Source organism: Ursus maritimus, unplaced genomic scaffold (genome assembly GCF_017311325.1).
Source record: "Ursus maritimus isolate PB19 unplaced genomic scaffold, ASM1731132v1 scaffold_20, whole genome shotgun sequence".
NCBI lineage: Eukaryota > Metazoa > Chordata > Mammalia > Carnivora > Ursidae > Ursus > Ursus maritimus.
This window is the reverse complement of record NW_024424453.1, coordinates 23,868,971-23,883,988: the sequence shown is the minus strand read 5'-3', so window position 1 is coordinate 23,883,988 and position 15,018 is coordinate 23,868,971.

The following is a 15,018-nucleotide window of genomic DNA, read 5'->3' as shown; positions in this document are numbered from 1 at the left end:
GGGAGTAGGAGAGGGAGAAGCAGGTTCATAGCGGAGGAGCCTGATGTGGGGCTCGATCCCAGGACTCTGGGATCACGCCCTGAGCTGAAGGCAGACGCTTAATGACTGAGACACCCAGGTGCCCCAGGATCTTTTCATTTCAACTTAAAAAACTTCCTTTAGTGCTTCTTGTAAGGCAGGTCTAGTGTTGATGAACTCTCTCAGTTTTCATTTGGGAAAATCTTTTCTATCCTTGATTTTTAAAGGACAGTTTTGCCGGGTAGAGTATTCTTGGTTGGCAGTTTTTTCTTTAAGTACTTTGAATAGATTCTTTCCTGGCCTGCTGAGAAAACCACTGATAGGCTACTTGGTACATGGCAAATTGCTTTCAAAATTCTCTTTTTGCCTTTTGATAATTTAATTGTAATGCGTCTCATTATAGAACTTTTTGGGAACTTCCGGGCTTCATGAATCAAGATGTCAACCCCCCACCAATCTGGGGAATTCTCTGCCATTATTTCTTTAAATAAGGTTTCTGTCCCTTTCTTCTTTTTCTGGAACTTCCATAATGTGTATCATTTCTTTTGATGATTTCAATTAAGTCCTATATGCTTTCTTCACTCCTTTTCATTCTTTTCTCTTTTTTTCCTCTAACTGGATAATTTCAAATGACCGTTTTTTGAGTTTGTTGATTCTTTCTTCTACATGATTGAATCACTGCTAAGCACTGTATTGAATTTTTCAGTTCAGTCATTGCATTCTTTAGCTCCAGAGTTTTTTTAATGGTTTCTATTTCTTTATTAAAACTTCTCATTTTGTTCATGTATTGTTTTCCTGATTTCATTTAGTTATTTACCTGTGTTCTCTTGTAGCTCATTGAGTTCTTTAAGATCTTTATTTTTTTTTAAATACTTTATTTATTTATTTGACAGAGAGAGAGACAGCCAGCGAGAGAGGAAACACAGGCAGGGGGAGTGGGAGAGGAAGAAGCAGGCTCCCAGTGGAGGATCCTTATGTGGGACTCGATCCCAGCACTCTGGGATCACGCCCTGAGCCAAAGGCAGATGCTTAACAACTGAGCCACCCAGGCGCCCCAAGATCATTATTATTTTTTTTTAATATTTATTTAGAGAGAAAGAGAGAGAGAGAGAGTGTGTGTGCTTGAGCATGGGGAGGGGCAGAAGGAGAGGGAGAAAAATCCTAAAGCAAACTCCCCACCGAGCATGGAGCTCGATCCCAGGACCCCAAGATCATGACCTGGACTGAAATCAAGAGTCAGATGCTTAATGGACTGAGCCACCTAGGCACCCCTAAGGTGATTAATTTTAATTCTTCTCGAAGTAGTTTATGGATCTTCATTTCTTCAGGGTCAGTTACTAGAACTTTATTAGTTTCCTTTTGGTGGTCATGTTTGCCTGATTCTTTATATTTTTAGTGTTACATTGATGTCTATACATTTGAAGAAGCAGAAACCCCTTCCAGTCTTTACAGACTGTTTTTGCCAGGTAAAGACCTTCTCCTACTAGGTCCAGACTGATGGGACCGCCTCTAGACTGTAGTCAAATAAAGTTAGAGCTAGGTCATAAGGCTGATTTTAGGGTCTGCAGTTGGGTCCACAGTCAGTGGGCCTGTACCTGAGGTCACTGATGAACTTGGCTCCTCCTGGGTCTCTTGGTGGATGTGGTTGATGGAAACACTGCAGGCAAGTAGAGCTGGAGCTGACTCCACAAGGGGATGGGGCAACTTTTGAATCTGCAGCTGGTACCACACTATAGTCAGTGGGCCTCTCACTGGTGTCTGCCTTCTCAAAGTGGCCTTCCTTGGTCTTGGGCTCTACCAGTTTTCACAATCTCCTACCTGGTCCCAAGCCTCTCTCAAAGGCACTTTCCCCCATGAATGGCTGCCAAACCGTTGTTTCTGTGGGGAAAAGAGTGCTGGAGACTTCCTATTCCACCTTCTTGCTGACATTACTCCTTAGCTGTCTGGTTCTAACAATTTCTGCATCTAGAAGATCTCTGAGAATCCTCAATTTGATGTCCCTTATTGGAATAGACTTTACATTTTATGGAATTCTGAACTGTTTTTTGGTTGTGAAATGTGAACACAAGGACTGATGCCCTGGAGTTTCACTGCTGTATTTATAACGGTATCTGATAAAGTCTCTTCCAATGAGGTTCAAGAGTACTTTTTCTTTGATATCTCTTCCAATAGAGGAAATCTCCCAACTAAAGATCATGAGGAGACTTTTTAGGAAGATGTGGTTGGAATGTGGACTTGTTGGTGATTGGACTGGGTATAATATATGTCTCCTGCAATATCTTGCCATGTCTACATACAATAGGGTGGAGTCTAGTATTGGAGCTAAAATCCCTAAATGCATGGGCTTTGCAGTTACTTCTTCATAGGGGGATAACCAGTGTGTCTCAAGGAAGTGGAATGTATAGACTCATAAGTGTTAGTAGGAGTATATTTGGCCAAGGGAGTATAAGAGTTTCTTAAAGTTTTGCTAATTTTAATTTAAGGATGCTTTTGGTGCTGTTAATCTTTCTAGGAGATTGTGGGTGGTAAGGACAGTACAGTTTTTGAGTAAAGGACAATGACTTACAGAGTTCTTTTATAATGTTTTCCATAAAGTATGTACCTTGATCATTGATATAAAAGTTGCTATATTCCAGGTAGGAAACACAATATCAAGCAGCTTTTTCTTAAATAAAAGATTTTATTTATTTATTTGAGAGAGAGCACAAGTGGGGGAAGAGGCAGAAGGAGAGGGAGAAGCTGACTCCCCCTGAGTGGGGAGCCCCATGTGGGGCTTGATCCCAGGAGCTGGAGATCATGACCAGAGCTAAAGGCAGATGCTTAACTGACTGAGCCACCCAGGTTCCCCTCAAGCAGCTTTTTAGTGATTATAAAGGCTGTAGATTTTCAGCCTGGAAATGATACAACCAATCCTGAAAGTAGACATACAAAAACTAAAATATATTCATATAGGGATGGAAGCTGGATAAAATCTATCTGAAGGTGTACAAAGAGCCCTTGAAACTTTGGTTCTTGGCTATGTGCCATTTTTATAGTTTTTCCAGGATTATGTTATTGACAGGTGACATATGAACTAGAAATAACCTCAGGTCTTTTTAAAACAAAATCGAGGTTTGGGGTGCCTGGGTGGCTCAGTCGTTAAGCGTCTGCCTTCGGCTCAGGGCGTGATCCCGGCGTTATGGGATCGAGCCCCACATCAGGCCCCTCCGCTATGAGCCTGCTTCTTCCTCTCCCACTCCCCCTGCTTGTGTTCCCTCTCTTGCTGGCTGTCTCTATCTCTGTCGAATAAATAAATAAAATCTTAAAAAAAAATTTAGCACTCTAATCATTTTTAAGTGTACAGTTCAATAGTTTAAGTATATTCACATTGTTGTGTAACCAAACTCTAGAACTTTTTCATCTTGCCAAATGGAAAACCTATACCCTTTTTTAATTTTTTAAAAAGATTTTATTTATTTATTTGACAGAGAGAGAGACAGCCAGCGAGAGAGGGAACACAAGCAGGGGGAATGGGAGGGGAAGAAGCAGGCTCCCAGTGGAGCATGGAGCCCGATGTGGGGCTTGATCCCAGGACCCTGAGCTGAAGGCAGATGCTTAACGGCTGAGCCACACAAGCACCCTAATATATTTATTTTTTTTACAACAGATTTTTAAAATATGTTATTTGTTTATTTTTATGTTCAATTAGCCAACATATAGTACATCATTAGTTTTTGATGTAGTGTTCAACAAGTCATTAGTTGCATATAATACCCAGTGCTCATCACAACACGTGCCCTCCTTAATATCCATCACCTGGTTGCCCCATTCCCCCACCCCAATCCCTTCTGTAACCCTCAGTTTGTTTCCCGGAGTCCAGAGTATCTCATGGTTTGTCTCTCTCTCTGATTTCTTCCCATTCAGTTTTCACTCCCTTCCCCCATGGTCCTCCATACTATTCCTTATGTTCCACATATGAGTGAAACCATATGATAATTGTCTTTCTCTGCTTGACTTATTTCACTTAGCTTAATATCCTCCAGTTCCATCCATGTCGATGCAAATGGTAGGTATTCATCCGTTCTGATCACTGAGTAATATTCCATTGTATATATGAATCACATCTTCTTTATCCATTCATCTGTTGAAGGACATCTCAGCTCCTTCCACAGTTTGGCTATTGTGGACATTGCTGCTATGAGCATTGGGGTGCAGGTGCCCCTTCTTTTCACTACATCTGTATCTTTGGGGTAAAAACCTAGCAGTGCAATTCCTGGGTCATAGGGTAGTTCTATTTTTGATGTCTTCTGGAATCTCCATAATATGCTGTTTTCCAGAGTGGCTGTACCAGCTTGCATTTCTACCAACAGTGTAAGAGGTTTCCCCTTCTCCACATCCTCTCCAACATTTGTTGTTTCCTGTCTTGTTAGTTTTGACCATTCTAACTGGTGTAAGATGGTATCTCATTGTGGTTTTGATTTGTAATTCCCTGATGCTAATGATGTTGAACATTTTTTCACGTGTCTGTTGGCCATTTGTATGTCTTCTTTGGAGAAGTGTCTGTTCATGTCTTCTGCCTATTTCTTGACTGGATTATTTGTTTTTTTGGGTGTTGAGTTTGAGAAATTCTTTATAGATCTTGGATACCAGCCCTTTATCTGTAGTGTCATTTGCAAATATCTTCTCCCATTCCGTGGGTTGCCTCTTAGTTTTATTGACTATTTCCTTTGCTGTGCAGAACCTTTTTATCTTAATGAAATCCCCAAAGTTCATTTTTGCTTTTGTTTCACTTGCCTTTGGAGACATGTCTTGAAAGAGCTTGCTGTGGTGATGTCAAAGAGGTTACTGGCTATGTTTTCCTCTAGGATTTTGATAGATTCCTGCCTCACATTTAGGTCTTTCATCTCTTTTGAGTTTATGTTTGTGTATGGTGTAAGAGAATGGTCCAGTTTCATTCTTCTGCATGTGGCTGTCCAATTTTCCCAGCACCATTTATTGAAGAAACTTTTTTTCATTGGATATTCTTTCCTGCTTTGTCGAAGATTAGTTGGCCATAGAGTTGAGGGACCGTTTCTGGGATCTCTATCTTGTTCCATTGATCTATGTGTCTGCTTTTGTGCCAATAGCATGCTTGATGATCACAGCTTTGTAATTTATTTATTTATTTATTTATTTTAGGGGGGGGAGAGCAGAGGGAGGAGCAGAGGGAGAGGGAGAGAATCCCAAGCAGTTTCTGCACTGAGCACAGCGCCCCTGGAGGGGCTCCATCTCACATCCCTGAGACCATGACCTGAGCTGAAATCAAGAGTTGGTCAGTCACTTAACCGACTGAGCCACCCAGGCGCCCCCTTTTTAGAACCATTTTATGTTTATAGAAAATTGAGCACATAGCACAGAGTTTCCATACACCACGCCTCTCCCATGCAGTTTCTCCTATTATTAACATCTTGCATTACTATGGTACAATATTACAATTAATAAACTAACATTGATACATTATAATTAACTAAAGCCCATAGTTTACATTAAGGTTCACCTTGTGTTGTACAGTTCTATGAATTTTGACAAATGCATGTCATGCATTCATGTAATATCATAGAATAGTTTCACCACCCTACAAAACCCCTTGTGTTCCACCTATTCACACCCTCCCTCTGAACCTTGGCAACCACTCATCTTTTTACTGTCTTTATAGTTTTGCCTTTTTTTCAGAATGTTACATAGTTGATTTCACATAGTATATAGTTGTTTCAGACAGTTTCTTTCAATTAGCAATATGCATTTTCTTGGCCTGTTAGCTCCTTTCTTATTTTTTAACACTGAATACTATTCCATTGTATGCATATATCACAGTTTGTTTACCCATCTGCCTGTCGAAGGACATCTTAGTTGCTTCCAGTTTCTGGAACAATGGTTTTTTGGTGGTTCTCATCAGGTTTAATTAAAATCTCAAAGGTTTGTCTAGGTTGCTTATGCGCAAATAGACACAAGACCTTTTTGTAGTTAGAGATGGATAAAGAAAGAGACTGTTGAATGGCCTTCTTCAGGTCATAAAGCCCTGTTCATTTATGTGCTCTCCAGGTGAGGATTTCTTACTGAGAACTTAGTCAATTCATAAAGAGGTGTTTCAATCTCAGAAATATTTGGCACCCTTTGTTTGCAAAATCCAGTTAAAATAAAAAATACTCTCAACTGTTTTTTTGTGAGGGGTCTAGGATATATTTGGATGGTCTTTAGTCTATCAGGAGAAAATGTTTTTCCTTCTTAAGATAGGTCATGTTCTAAATAAAGGATTGTACTTGGGCAAAATTATAACTTATCTTTTCAAACTTTGTTTGGCCGGGGGCAAGTAGATGGAATCCTTTTACAGGCTTCCTTGTTCTTTGAACAAAGTAGGAGATTATCTACACATTGTATTGGTACTAAATCACAAGGGAGATTTAGATCTTTTAAGTCTTGATTGAGGACCTGGGAAAAATAGGAGGGGGCTCTAGTGAACTCCTGAGACATGATTGTCCAGGTAGATTGTTGTCCTCTCCAGGTGAAGGCAAAAAGGTATTGATTGTTTTGATCTATAAGCACACTAAAAAAGGGCAAAGATCCGCTATAGCGAAGCAAGTGGCTTCAGGTGGAATCGATGATAGGATGGTGCTTGGGTTAATTTCTATCAAGAAATGAGGTATACTTATTCTGTTGATGGACTTGAGGTCTTGAACAAATTTATATCCTTGTCTGTTTGGTTTCTTTTCTAGCGGGATGAGAGTGTTATGAAAGACAGGGTATGAGAAGACCTTTGTATATGAGGTCTTCACCTATAGGTTTAGCTCTTCCTTTGGCTTCAAGAGATATTGGGGAAGTCTGGGTAATGGTTTGGTAGAATGTAGCTGAATTTAATAGATCCTGCTCCCATTACCTTTCCTATGTCAATAGAATTTCTAGCCCATAGAGGGTGGGGTTGGGTGTCAAGATCTTTATTTGGGGTATATAGTAAATATGGAGAGTGCAAAGGTATATTCAAAAAAGACACAATTGGTTATGAATAGAGAAGTCCTCTGAAACCTCAAGAAATAGTTTCTTAGGTGTGATTTCAATATAATGAGTCTATGTGCAAAGTAAGTCTCTCCCTATTAAATTTACAGGTGTGTTATCATAGAACAGGAAGAACTGTTTCCAATCAAGGGCTCAAGGGTTACAGTTAAAGACTCAGGATGTAGGGAAAATCTGTGAGTTATTTGAAATAATGACCACCCGTGTGGTTTCTTTCCTCCAAGGAAGAGGCTGAGCAAAGGTGGCAGGGTTTAGATATAGAAACAGTAGCACTTGTATTGGTTTGTACTGGAAATGTTTCAGGTATGGTTTTTAGGAGACTTTGCCTAACTTTTCAGGCTTGTTTTCAGACCCTCAGGTTTATTGTGGTAAGAGAGATCCTATAGGTCCTTTTCTGGGTGAGTCTGATCTGCTTTGCCATCTAGGAGTTAGCATCTGCATTTCTGACCAATATGTGTGAGTGGTATAAGTCAGGTAATTATAGGTCATATGCACCCAGAAGAATTCTAAATTCTTCTATGAATATTTGCTGGTCTTGTCTGAATTTAGGGAAATCTTTACTAATAGCTCTTAATTCAGTTATGGGGGATGGATTTTTAGAAGCAACTGGCATTTTAGGTTCTTGGGAAAGTTGTTGGGGAAAGGTGGGGCCTGAACAGGGGAATTGGAGGGAGGAGTCAACAGAAGTGCAGAAGGAGAGAGATTGGCAGGATAAGGGGAAGAAAGAGATTTTGAATAGGTCCTAGGCAACTGGGGGACAAGGACAGGGGATTTATTAGAGAAATAAATCTTGTTTGTTGTTTGTCAAGTTGCTCATAAGCTTTGGGGAAGGAATTTTTTAATGAAGGAACTGTTGATTCAAAGTTTTGTTTTGAGGTCTCTTTAAACCCAATCAAAAAAATACTGCCCATTGAAACTGGAAAATCTTTTTCCCTTTCATTTCTAAGGTGCTTCTCAAATGAACAGTTTTGTTGAAGTCAAATCACCCTTGCTGAAGCTGTGTCATTTAGAGAGAGAGGCACGAGAATTAGGATTGTAATGAGATTATATATAAGCAGCAGGCATTTTTCCTGGAAGAGAAGAGGAGTTAGACTTATATTACCTAATAAAGGTGGCCAATGGTGGGTAAAACATGATACTGTTACACCTTGTGTTTTAGGCCCCTATTCTGTTGGTCGGCTATCTCTGAATGCAGACCCAACAGTCTGCACCCCCTAACAGGCAGACAACCAGAGAACACTCTATCTGGATCAAAGCTGGAGTTTCAGGATGAAAAAAATTCAGGACAGAAGAACCTCATCTAGTTTTATTGATTGCCCACAGCAAAGTTTCTCCAAATGGGTGCTGGTTTGGTGAGAACTGCAAACTCACCAGACTGAGGCTGGCTCAAACGACAGGCTTATAGGACCTATTACAGTGTTCTACTCTGTGATTCTCTTTCTGTGACAAAGAACACATTTAGTCAGCACAACACAAAATGGAAACACGAAAGAGAGCAAAAGAGGAGAAAAGGAATGGCTCGATTCCACAGGATGCCAAATAAATGGAAGTGGTAACAAAACCCGGTATCAGACCGAGAATAAATAACCAAGGAACTCAATGCAGTGAGAGAGTTCAGACCTGCTGTTGACTTACCACATTGATACATACTTTATAAGCCGAGAGTAGCAAGGCACAGGGTGCCTCCATGAGTACTGCACCTGGTTGAAGGCTGAGGTTTGGCAATGGGCAGTGCAGATTACATCTTACTGGGACCTCCAGGAAAATGGAAAATAAACAAAGGCTACTCAAATGAGAACAAGTGGAAGCTATTTATACAGAGCTTGCAATAGCAAGGGAGTCAGCCAAATCACTTGCATTTGACAGAGATTTTAGGCAGGTAAGGGAGTGAGAAAGCTTTAAAGTGAAAAAAAGGAAGTCTTCAGGTATGTTTGATTGGAGGTTGTTGGCATGATAGGAAAGCTGGAGGCAGGCTAACTGGAAGCAAGGCATCCTATGTAATTGGTTTGGTTTGTATACTTTGTATCTTAGATACAGCATATGTGACTTTCTCTAGCTGGTCCTGAGTTGTAAGTGGGGGTGGAAATTAGGGAAGCTGGCAGTTACTCACTAAGTATGTCTATTTGGGGCCAGTTACTGATGAAGTTATGGTTTTGTTTCTGGGCTGGGTGCTGCAAAGGTTGTGGGTCAGAATTTTATTGTCATATGTGGTCTGGCCATTGTTCATTTGTATATTCAGTCTCTCAGATCCTGTTATCCCCATGGCTTCCAAGCAGTCCAGCTCTTTAATGGCATTTGCCATCACTGGCCATCTTGGACTATTGAGCTTCTCAATGATACTGGTGTCTCTCCAGTGCATTTCTTATTGCTTTGTTGCACAAAGGTCCCTCTAGTCCCTCCCACACTCTCTAGTAGCTGATATATTATTCAGCTTAGCTAGTATATCTGCTGTATCGTTTCCACTGCTTGAAACTTTTTTTTTTTAAAGATTTTATTCATTTATTCAACGGAGACAGAGACAGCCAGCGAGAGAGGGAACACAAGCAGGGGGAGTGGGAGAGGAAGAAGCAGGCTCATAGCGGAGGAGTCTGATGTGGGGCTCGATCCCGTAACGCCGGGATCACGCCCTGAGCCGAAGGCAGACGCTTAACCGCTGTGCCACCCAGGCGCCGCATCACTGCTTGAAACTTTTGATCCATTATTCTACTGTCTGCCTCAGCATTTATGGTATTTTTACTTAACTTTGTGTGGGACATCTTTTTCTCTAAGCTTCCAAGAGCCACCTGTCCAAATGTGAGCACTGCCTTATAGGGTCCTTGCGAGTATTGTTCAATCCTGTATCATGAGTGCTTCTAAATTGATAGACTCTCCCTTCTCCAGGCTGACCTCCAGCACCCTCAGTTCTCTACTTGGCAACTGCTGGTAATATGTTGAGTGAGTTCTATAGCTCTTCCAGGGTATAGGCAGTCCCCTTCCTTATGTATAGGACTAACATTTCCCTGACTGGATTATATTGTACATAACTTTAGTTACTGGCCTGGTGACAAAGAGAGGAGATGGAGGCAGATCTTGAGGTTGGTGCATGTTATCTTGCCAGGAAGAGGCTTCTGTATCATCTTAAAGCAGGGAGAAGTGCCAACTTTTCACAGAAAGGAGTGGGCCACTTCTGAGGTTCAAGAGGATTGAGAGGGATCTGGGGATTCAAAATATTCAGTATATCTTTCTGGTTGTCTCCATTCAATGTCTCAGTGCTCAGTTAAGCTGTGATCTCACCATTACAGACTTGCCTAGTTTGAGAATTCAATCTTTTATGGTTCTCCGCTATCTCTACAGTGAATCCTGGGTTGGATCTTTGGGGTCTCCCATTGACCCCTTTAGCTCCAGGAGGCTATTTGTATGCTGTCGAGGAGACTGTCTGAATCTCTTTTATTGGTAATTAATCACCCTCAGCCTTTCATTCTTTATCTTGAATGTATTGATTGTCCCAGCAACAGCCATTCAATTCCATACTGCTTATAAATGTTACTTCTTATAATTACTCTGTCCCCCAAATTCCTCAAGTGCCTGAGATGTTGCCAATACCAGTGTAGTCCCTTCTACCAGTACGTCAGTAAGTTCACCATTGATTAAGATCTTATCTGCTTTGCTGTAGCATGCCATGGGCTATTCATACTCCATGATTCAGCTCTGAAATCCACTCCTCCCTATGGTAACTCCTGGTACTAACTGTATTAAATTGGTTTGGAGGGGGCGCCTGGGTGGCACAGTGGTTAAGCGTCTGCCTTCGGCTCAGGGTGTGATCCCGGCGTTATGGGATCGAGCCCCACATCAGGCTCCTCTGCTATGAGCCTGCTTCTTCCTCTCCCACTCCCCCTGCTTGTGTTCCCTCTCTCGCTAGCTGTCTCTATCTCTGTCGAATAAATAAATAAAATCTTAAAAAAAATAAATTGGTTTGGGAAGAGTGCAATGGAGATTTGCATGCAGGAATTTGGAGGAACAAAGAAAATATGACTGGGCAGATGGAGAACTTGAACTGGGTTACAATTGCAACAAAATCGTCAGACAACCCATGGAGAGCTCTAGAATTGGGCTAGACCTCCAGAGTTGTCTTGAACCAAGGGAACTGGGCCTGTGCATCCCCTAATTGACAATCGCTGGAGTGGACTTACCATAGAGGTTGAAGGTAATTCTTGGAGAGCAACTCAGCTGAGTTAGCTGCTAATACTCCCAGCAGCAGTCCTGATGGAGTGGGGGTGGGGACAGTCCACTCCAGCATCACTACAGCATTAAAATTGGAAATTGGGACATGTGTTATTGCTTGAGGATGAGAAATATGACTTTTGAGTGCAAATTATCTGAGCTCCATATGCTTGGCTCTGAGTTCTGGATCTTTGGGAGCCATTATGATGCACATACAAAATTCCAATATGGAACAGAAAATGAATTACCATTCAAAATGTGTCCCCAAGAAAAACAGAGCTTTTCATCTATGGTCAGGTACAAGACCGGGTTGTCCACTCTCACCATTGTTATTTAACATAGTACTGGAAGTCCTAGCCTCAGCGATTAGACAACAAAAAGAAAAAGAAGGCATCCAAACCAGCAAGGAAGAAGTCAAACTTTCACTATTCGCAGATGACATTATACTTTATGTAGAAAACCCAAAGGACTCCACCAAAAAATTGCTAGAACTGATACACAAATTCAGCAAAGTCTCAAGATCCAAAATCAACATGCAGAGATCAGTTGCATTTCTATACACTGACAATGAAGAGAAATCAAGGAATTGATCCCATCTACACTTGTACCAAAAACCATAAGACACCTGGGAATAAACCTAACCAAAGAGGTAAAAGATCTGTATGCTGAAAACTATAGAACACTTATGAAAGAAATTGAAGAGGACACAAATAGATGGAAAAACATTCCATGCTCATGGGTTGGAAGAGCAAATATTGTTAAAATGTCTATACCACCCAAAGCAATCTACACATTTAATGCAATCCCTATCAAAATACCACCAGCATTTCTTACAGACCTAGAATGAACAACTCTAAAATTTGTATGGAACTACAAAAGACCTTGAATAGCCAAAGCAATCTTGAAAAATAAAAACAAAGCTTGAAGCATCACAATTCTGAACTTCAAGCTATATTACAAAGCTGTAGTCATCAAGACAGTATGGTACTGGCACAAAACCACACATAGATCAATGGAACAAAATAGAAAACCCAGAAATGGACCCTCAACTAATCTTCGGTAAAGTAGGAAAGAATATCCAATGGAAACAAGGCAGTGTCTTCAACAAATGGTGTTGGGAAAATTGGACAGCCATATACAGAAGAATGAAACTGGGCCATTTTCTTATGCCATACACAAAAATAACTCAAAATGGATGAAAGACCTAAATGTGAGATAGGAATCCATCAAAATCCTAGAGGAGAACACAGGCAGAAACCTTTTTGACCTCAGCCATAGCAATTTCTTACTAGACACATCTGTGGAGGTAAGGGAAACAAAGCAAAAAATGAACTTTTGGGACTTCATCAAGATAAAAAGCTTCTGCATGGTGAAGGAAACAATCAACAGAACTAAAAGACAGCCTACAGAATGGGAGAAGATATTTGCAAATGACATACCTGATAAAGGGTTAGTATCCAAAAATCTATAAAGACCTTATCAAACTCAACACCCAAAAAACAAATAATCCAGTTAAGAAATGGGCAGAAGACATGAATAGACATTTTTCCAAAGAAGACATCTAGATGGCTAATAGACACATGAAAAGATGCTCAACATCACTCATCATCAGGGAAATACAAATCAAAACCACAATGAGATACCACCTCAAACCTGTCAGAATGGCTAAAAGTAACAAGACAGGAAACAACAGATGTTGGTGAGGATGCAGAGAAAGGGGAACCCTCTTACACTGAGGGTGGGAATGCAAACTGGTACAGCCTCTTTGGAAAACAGTATGGAGGTTCTTCAAAAAGTTAAAAATAGAACTACCCTATGATGCAGCAATTGCCCTACAAGGTATTTATCCAAAGGATACCAAAGTACAGATTTGAAGGGATACATGCACCCCAATGTTTATAGCAGCATTATCAATAATAGCCAAATTATGGAAAAAGCCCAGATGTCCATTGACTGATGAATGGATAAAGATGTGAGGAATATATATATATAATTTATGAAGGAATACTACTCAGCCATCAAGAAGAATGACCTCCTGCCAACTGCAATGATGTGGATAGAGCTAGAGTGTGTTATGCTAAGTGAAACAAGTCAGTCAGAAAAAGATAAATGCCACATGATTTCACTAATGTGGAATTTAAGAAGCCAAACTGATGAACATAGGAGAAAAGAAAAAAAGGAGAGAGGGAGGCAAACATAACAGACTCTTAACTATAGAAAACAAACTGAGGATTGCTGGAGGGGAGGTGGGTGGGGGATGGGCTGATGGGTATAAAAGAGGGTGAGTGTTGTGATGAGCCCTGGGTGTTGTATGTAAGTGATGAATCACTAAAGTATACTCCTGAAACCAGTATTACACTGTATGTTAACTAACTAGAATTTAAATAAAAATTTGAAAAAACAAAACAGAAAAACCCAAAATGTGTCCCTACAGCAAGACTTCTTTACCCAGAAGGAAATCAATCTCAATCACTGCCAAAAATTGGAGTTTATGCCTGAGGAAATGGAATTATTGGGCTAACTGATACATAATTTAAAATAAGAATGCTTAAATTCTTCTAGAGATAAAGGAGGAGATATCCATCAAATAAGAAAAGTTTATATGACATTGATTAAAAGTTGTGAAATAAGGGCAGGTAGATTTTTTAAAAAACAAGCAATTAGAAGTCTCGAAAAGGAAAAATGCAGTAGTTGGAATGTACACTGTCTTATAAAGAACATAAACAGAATTTTGAAAATAGAAAAGGACAGAATCAGTGAATTGTAAGAGAGAAAGTGGGTTATCATAAAGACCACAAAACCAAAATATGCATACTAAGAGACGCAAGGGTAAGAGCAGTGATTAAGCAGTATCACCATTTATCTAATAGAAGTTCCAGATATTGGAGAGGTATTCAATGGTCCAAGAGAACTGACTCATTCTTTTTTGATATTTTTTTTAAAGTTAATTCTCCAGATTTAAAAAGCTCATTGAGTTGCAGCAGCAAAATTTCCCCCACTAAACACATCACGTTGACATCGTAGAATATTGAAGTCGAGAAAATAGTTAAGTAAATCGTAAACAGAACCCCGCAAAGGAGTGGCAATACAAGTGACAGAAGGCTTCTTAACTGTGACAATAAATGGCAAGGCAAATAATAGAGCAATATCTTTTTTTTTAAGATTTTATTGATTTGTCAGAGAGAGAGAGAGAGCGCGCGCCCAAGCAGAGGGAGCAGCAGGCTCCCCGCTGAGCAAGGAGCCCGATATGGGGCTCGATCTTAGGAACCTGGGATCATGACCTGAGCTGAAGGCAGATGCTTAACTGACTGAGCCACCCAGGCACCCCTAGAGCAATATTTTTAAAGTAGTAAGAAAGTATAGGCATTGTTTTGTTTTTTCAAAGTAGGCTTGAAGTACATAAACCCTTCATGGAACGGTTTTTAATGAGATCAAGAGTTGGTTGCCCAACTGACTGAGCCACCCAGGTGCCCCTAATTATTTTAGAATTCCAGCTCTCACTAGAACATTACACAGGTTTGAGGGTGTAATTGAAATATTTGCAGACATGCAAAACTAAGATTTACAAACAGGCCACAGTTGAAAAAATTTTAAAGTGTGTACCTTGGTAAGAAGAAAAACGAGGATGGAATGAAGGAGTGGAATGCAAGAATAGAAGGTGAGCAAAGACACTGGCAAAGCATGTTGGCAAATCTAAATAATAATAATTAATATTCAACAGAAAAAAATGAACATCTTGTTGACATTAGCTTTATCCTGAATAATTTATTTCTT